This window comes from Cygnus atratus, chromosome 4, assembly GCF_013377495.2.
Source record: "Cygnus atratus isolate AKBS03 ecotype Queensland, Australia chromosome 4, CAtr_DNAZoo_HiC_assembly, whole genome shotgun sequence".
NCBI lineage: Eukaryota > Metazoa > Chordata > Aves > Anseriformes > Anatidae > Cygnus > Cygnus atratus.
In genome coordinates this window covers 63,346,919-63,354,493 of record NC_066365.1, presented here as the reverse complement: position 1 = coordinate 63,354,493, position 7,575 = coordinate 63,346,919, and the positions used below count along the sequence as shown (strand labels likewise).

At 38.3% G+C, this 7,575-nt stretch overlaps 1 non-coding gene across 1 annotated transcript; it reads left to right on the top strand.

The window, feature by feature from the left end:
• Nucleotides 1-667: 667 nt before the first annotated feature.
• On the top strand, nt 668-738 carry LOC118248492 (small nucleolar RNA R160). The gene has a single exon (XR_004778765.1). It is a non-coding gene; the product is annotated as a small nucleolar RNA R160 (small nucleolar RNA).
• Nucleotides 739-7,575: the final 6,837 nt, after the last annotated feature.

Genomic DNA, 7,575 nt, shown 5'->3' with positions numbered 1-7,575 from the left:
GAACATGAGCAGAAAAACTTGTCATCTTTTTCTTCTTAATTAGTTGAATAAATGGTATTGTCCCTGCCCACAAACATTTTCTTTAAGGATGTTCTATGGAGGGATAATGATTTTTTTTTTGTATTCATTAAGAAATTTATAGACTTACTACTCTCATACCATCTCACTATTATTTTTGCCAGCAGGTGTTTTGTTTCATTTGGGGATAAATTTCCTATGTCTTTTGTGGCATAGGAAATATTTATTTGATAATCTCAAATAGGTGTATCATCAGGAACACTATGGAAAAACATTTTGTGTACAACTATTATTATTCCTTGAAGAAAGTCCTTTACAAAACTCCAAAATATTTTGCCATTTTCAACATTTCCTATATTTGTAAATTTTTTTTTTTTTTGTGCATTGATATCTTCTGCTTTGTTAATATTTTTACTGAGGCTTTCTTCAACCAGATTTCAGTAGCAAGTATTCATATTTTCCTACTGCTTTCTGTAAAATAAATAAATAAATAAATAATTTCACTACATAAGAGTTCAAAAAAAAGAATGGTAAAGATAGCAGATATAGTATTGCCAGAAATGACTACTGAAAATACTGCAAATCTGAAAAAAAAAATCTTAAAAAATCCCCCTGTTTCACTTCAGGGAGATACAGTTCTCCTTTTATTAGCAAATGAAGTTGCATCTATAACTAAATTAGAAATAAATTTGTCATGCACTTCAAAGTTTTCTGATTGTTTTCCTTATAAAGCAAACTGAACATGTTTTTGAGCACATTATCTTCAGTTGCAGTTACCACTAACATTTTATTGTTGAAAAGCTATTGTCAGTGTGCTGAGACAAGGCTAAAAAGAACTGGTGATTATTTTTTGTTGGCTGTTCCAAAGACTTAGAAAAGGAAATAATATTTCAGGACTTTCTAAATGAATATACCAAGCAGGATGAGATGTTTCCTGAATAAGCAGGGATTTGTAGCCCACACCTGCAGAAACTGGCTCTGTGGCTTGATATAGCTGAGCAGTGAAATTTTTACTTTTCAGACAAGGTTTAGTTTCCCCAATGAAAGTTCAGTTCCTCCAGTGCTTAGTATTGCAAGTTCCTCTGATGGCAGGAGGCACCCTTTAATGGAACAGGACATACTGTTTTGGGATTATTAGGTGCATGAGCTGCCTGCCAAAGCTTGTTCTGAAATCAAATGACTGCCGAATCAGCTTCAGGGGATTATTCTGCTACTCCTCAAAGTTTTATGCAACACTTATCCTAGATGCATTGTTCCCACATAGGTTCTTAAATCTGTGCTAATATCAAAGGATTAAAATATCACAATTAATTAAGTGATCACTATTAGCACAGACATTAAGTAGTACATTATTCAATGTAAAATAGTGGTTTGATCCCCAGTTCAGTGGTGCAATATGCTCTCAAATTCAGTGCACTCCCAGGATTACCCACTGCAGCCTTTCCCAGGGAGAAGGAAGCAGAGTTGAACGAACACTCGCTGCCAGCACTGTGTTTGCTCCTCCAGCCATGCAGCAGAATTGGTGCTGCAGGGGCCAGTCCAACCCAGCCGCAAGGAGATGCAAAGGAAACCCCTCTCTGGCTCTGGGATATGCAGAGCTCAGCTAACAGGGAAATGTACACCCAGGCTTACCATTTTTTATTATTATTTTTTTGTCTGTGACCACTCGGGTGCTCTGCATGACTTTAAAAAGAACTGAAAGCACACATAAATAAATAAAATGACAAAGTTGATGTCATTCTAGGAACACTGTGTTTGTGAAATTCTGTCTGAGACAAACATTAAGCTCAGTTTAAAAAATAGTGTGGAAGCAAGTAACATAAGGTGGGGTTCACTGTATAAAAATATGGTCTCAGATCTGTAAAGGTATTTGGGCTCTTTACTTGAATCTTACTTAATGGGGGTTTGGCACCTACATACTGTTGCAGATTTGAGCCATGATCAATAATCCCCTAATCGCTCACCAAGCCCTCAATCTTTAGCCTGTTTAGAGAAACAGTCTCAGAAAATCTCTGCTCAGGTTTCTGTGCCAGGTTCCTGATGCCACCATAATGCTGCAGAGGGTTTTTAAGTGTCTAAGAGCTTTAGATGTTGAAGCCAAAATTACATTTTATATGACTCACGGACAAATACATCACTTTCTTTTTTTCAGTGCTGTTATTTCCTGAATAGTCTTGCTGAAGTAGAATTGCACTGGGAGGGGTGAGATACCTGGCTAGCTGAGAGGTTATGTATTGTACGCAAGAAGGATATGCTTTTTAACTGTAGTCCATTACTTTTTTAATAAACCCCAAGTTTACCACCATAGCACACTTCTTTCACTGGCTTTGCATACTGAGAACTCCTTGTCTTCTACAATTTATGTTAAATTCAGGGAAAATAAATTGTCTTGAAAAGGCACCTGGAAGTTTAGCAGTTTGTGACTTTTAAGCTCAAACCACTCAGAAATGAAGAAGCAAGTCATTACAAGCACTTGTCGCTTTTCTGTCTTATCTGACGTTTCTATTCTCTTGAGTGACTTTTAACAGAATCAAATCAACACCATCTACTCAAAAGTTGCCAGTCTAGTACTGTTTAGCCAGATGATCTTTCTTTTAATCTGATTCTGTGGAAAGCAGCAGGGTATTCCAGCTTGACAATTTATCTCCAATAACAACAATCAAAGCTGTTATTTTTCTTACTCTCTAACAGAGCTCTGCTTTATCTCCATTGTGGAATTTTCCTTCCCTAACTGGCAGCAGCAGCTCAGGCCAAAAGCTGTGGCAATGAAAGCACAACTGAGGAGGAGGCCCAAGGTAAAAGCAAGATCCCAGTACAGCACATCATCTTCTGACAGTGTTCTCTAAATGTGCTGACTGTACAGTCCAAGAAACATAGTACTACTCTATGATTATTAACCTGTGAACATCTAGCACTTGACAACCTCCTGGACATGCAGGTCAACTAGGACTTCATGATGGTGGAATCTTTTATTTTCTTTCATTTAAAATCAGTTAAAGGAAAATCTACTAAGCTGTAGATTTACTGTAGGAAGATGGATTTTCAGGTGCCACAGCAGCAGAGTCCATGCACCGAAAGTGCATATGAGTGTTGTGAGTGAAGATACTTCCCTCTTCCCTCTCAGCTGTGGTTACTGTCCCAAGGGTAGAGGCAGCAGTATAGAGCTTAAATTTGAACTTCACTTCTCCATTCCCAATTTCAGCATATTAGCTTAAACCATGAAGAAGAGCTATAAAAAACCACTAACATCACACAAAAGCAGTGGCCTGTAGTTGTGATTCTGCCACACTGCTACAGGGATAACTGAATTAGAGAAAAGGGAGAGCAGACATCTCAGGGCAGCAAGTTCTTAGGCAGTCACAGCTAGATTTGACATATTCCAGAAACTGTCTGTTCTGGGCATTGTGGATGGAAAAAGTTAGAATGCTGGCTGGGATCTACAGCCATGAGCTGGTTTTGTGAAATTTCATCCAACGTGTGTAACTGAGGATGCCTCAGCCAGCTATGAGGAAAGGCTGAAGGCAGAGAGAAATTTGTACTCTTCTTCCAGCTTTCAGCAGCTAAAAAAACCTCTGAGGCTGGTGCTCATGAAAGATTAGCTGTCACAACCTGAAAGACTTCAGTGCTCCTGTTGCCTCTTTGGGTTTGGTCTTCTAGTTCTCTAAAAATTCAACTGAAAGACAAGGTATCAGTGTTGCTATCCACCTTTTTTTTTTTTAAAAAAAAAAAAAAAAAAAAAAAAAAGAAATTTCAGAGGAAGTACAACACTGGCGCCTGCCCTTTTCATCTTGGGAAGGGTCAAACTTACATTTTGCATATTCCAGAAGTTGTGCCTTCACTTCCTGGTTTAAGGCAAGTCTGACAGGAATTTTTTCTTCACCTTTCAGTTGAAGGTGTGCCACTGTGCAAACAGAAAAGCAAAACAAAGCGGGTCAGAGAGGGAAAAGAGAGTCAACAACTGGCAATACAACTCAGAGCCCTGTAACAATCAGTGTTGCCCAGGAAGGGGCCAGTTCTCATACTGTGTATATATTTTATTTGTGGATACTTCAGGGCAAATATGCATAAACAATCTTTGGGGCAGGGAGTAGAGCTCCACGGAGGGACACTATCAGATCACTGATGAACCCCTTTGTGTTCCCTTTGTTTACTGTTTCCATAGCCTCTGAATTGTGTGTTCTTTCTACAACAGTTAAGTCCACATGGTATATTACATACTGAAATCAATAGGGCCTGCCTACACACTGAGCCAGACAAAAGCTAAGTGTGCCCACGAGATAGTCTACTTTGTCTCTCTATGTACTAAGCTGAACTCTGCCTTCTGCATTATTTTAGCATTACACGTATCCCCAAAGTTTTTCAGAACCAACAAACTGTCTGTCTCATCAAAGTCCACACTGGGCAATGGGAGTGTTAAGTCAAAGCTGTTAAAAGTTAAAACTAGCAAAAAGTTATTTTAATGATGTGTCTGTACAGCACTTAAGTGAATTTCTATTTAGAGATCTGCAAAATCCATGCAAATTTTCTCACTGTGTATATGAACTATGTGACTACACACTCTCAGCTGAACTTTGAGCACTATGATTTCAAGAGTAGCAGTTTGCAGCACCAGACAACAATAATGTCTTGCTTTCCAGTGTTAGGTATTCACCCCTGAGACCGCTGAGGCAGTGACAGAGGTACCTGATAAATCAGGAATAAGCTGTCCAAATCTCACAGTCATAAAATAGTGGACAGCCCAGTAACAGCAGTCTTCTCCTGCAAACTAGCCCTAAAACCTTTCTACAGATTGTGATGTCATTTACCAAATCTTTGCTAGCTATGCAAAGTGATACCTGAAATAATCATTGCAGTCAATCACAAGGCCTTTATACAAAAGGTACAAACCATCCTAATGCATCCTCCTCAGCTATCTCTTCAGAGCTTTGTGTGGTCATAGCAAATGTTTTATGTGGCCTGACCACAGCTGCTGCATAGGCTCTTCAAAGCTCCTAAACGCTTGATCTCTTGGATTTTTTAAACCCAAATGGTTTAAGCATATGATGAATTCATTTTAGCTGGTACAGTGATGTGTCTCTATGTGATCAACATCTGAACTTTGTTTAGTTTGGGGCCCTTTTGATTTATGTAGTGTTTTTTTTTTCATCACTCAGTTTGGCAGAGGTGTTTGCATTCCACAAAGCAGCCACATTTATAGCTTAGTCACTTGGGTTTCTTCTCCTCAGGAGCTGTTGGAAGAAGGTTGGCACCTCTCAATGGTGAAACAGCCAGCCACAACTCTGAATTGCTGACTTCTTTCCATTAATTGTAGAGATAACTTATTACATCTAATTTCCTAACTTAAATGTCTCACTTAAGTCACTAGAGCTAGGCAGGATGAATCCAGGCCCATCCATATTTTTGGTTAGTGCCTCAGTCACTACTAGCTGACGTTTTAGTTACTAGGCTGGTGACATGTAGCTGAGTCATCTAATTCTATCTGTATACAAAGATTATGGTATTTAAAACATAATGTTATTTCTCCTTCAGGCTTTTATGGACATCTGTGGATTTTCTCCATAACGTATTTTCAGCTGTTTAGGTATTGTTAGTTCAAAAGACTGCATCTGTAATCTAACACAGACAGCGTTATGTAAGTAAACACTTAATGAGCTTTTGAAATTAAGGGAGGAGATATAATTTAACACATAATATGCTTTGAGTACTGCAAAATTCTGATTTACTATGATCTCATAGAAGAAATAATAGTACTACTTGTCTCTTATATTGTGTGTACTGGAGGATATATGCCCATGGCAAACTGGAGAACAACATGATCTTTCTCTAGAAAATTGTAATTAAAACATGTCTGAGTTTTACTACTCTTCAATGGCTGTCATTTTGTTCAGCAGCCAATGTATGATAAAACACGCTACTGAGTTGTTGTCAGTGAGAGTGCAGCTCACCACAGTCTCAGAAGCTGGACTCGGTGAAATGCTATGAGTGCACCCTCTGGGCAGGCTGTACATTATCCATGAGGCAGGTAGCTCGAGGTTCTGCTACGGTACCTTCCTTTTTCATGAAGAGACCAGCCTGCAAAATGATTTATGCAACCAATGAATGAGGCAACTGTTAGAGCAAGATGAGAACATGTCACTTTGCAAGTGCAGTTACCTTGGTGAGCTACAGCTAAGCACCATGGAGCATTGAAACAGGTTGCCATTTTAATGATTTCCAAATAATGACAGTGAAGTGCATTAAAAATCCATCCAAATCATGAAACTACTGAAAGGATGGAATTAAACTCTGAGACCTTAATCTCTGTCTGTGGCAAGGACAGGTCCCAGTTTTTACTCTTCAAAAAATTCAAGTCTCTTGCTCCCCCTACAATTGTATCAAAGGGGAGTAGTGGCATAACCACCAAAATTGGTTCTTTGGAAAAATGATTATGCGCAGAAACACTTGCAGGTGCACCGATACAATAAAGATGGAGAATGAAGACCTCAATGTCCCTATCATTTTTCTGCTGGGCAGTATGAAGCAATTATTACCATGCTGTCTCTTTTAGATAGCATATTGAGGGTGTTGCACTCCTATTAGGAGGACAATATAGAGAGCCTAGATACTTATGAGAAGGTGCTTTCCAGTGTATTTGACAGAGATTGAGAATGGTTTCCTAAATTCTTTATATGACCTGTCCCTTATTCAGGAAAATAATTCAAGAACAATACATTATGTAGGCAAAAAAATGTATATGGAGAATTCTTCATTCAAGTTGAGTTACTCTTCTCCTGTTTACTGCTTTTATTTCATATATTTATTCTAGATACATAGGACTTTTCAATTGTTTGTTTGCTTGTTTTTACTGGAAAACCTATTATTATTTAAAATGTTGGTGTTATTTTAGTTTCAATTGTGATCACTTCAAATGAAAATAAAATTGCCGCTTGTTGCAATAATTAGTAACTTTGTCTCATCTCATCCATATTGATATAATCTCAGTGAGGTCACTGTACTGCAGATAGCGTGTGACACAGACACTTGCTTCTGAGCTGAATTTTAGCCTGCATGCTGTGTTCATAGCTAGTTTTTTTAGTTCTTTTTTTTTTTTCTTCTTCTTTTATAGTGGGAAGCTTCACAGGAGTTTTGTAAAGCCAAGAAAGGGAGTGGCATCTGTTACTGCTTGTTTGCTGCAGCTAGCTTTTATAGCACCCCACCGTTTCAATAGTTTCATGGAAGAAGGAAAATATGCCTCCTTCAGGCTTGGCTGGATTCAAAATTAGCTGCTGTTCTTTTATTAGCTCAGATCTCTCTTGTTAGCAGCTTTGCATCATGAAGGGGGTCTGATATTACACATGCAGGGCTGTAATTTTGCCAGTTTGGTGATTAACTGCCTTTGTGGTAAAAAGTTCTCAACACCTTTTGACTTTTAGATTGACTTCTGTTTGACCCACTTTCTGTTATGTTCTTTGGTTTCAGCAAGCAGTAAGTGTTTCAATTCTGATTCAAATCTCGCTTATGAAGCTTCTCCATTCTCAAAATAGAGTTTCTAAACATAAGTTATTTTTGAAAAGTGTC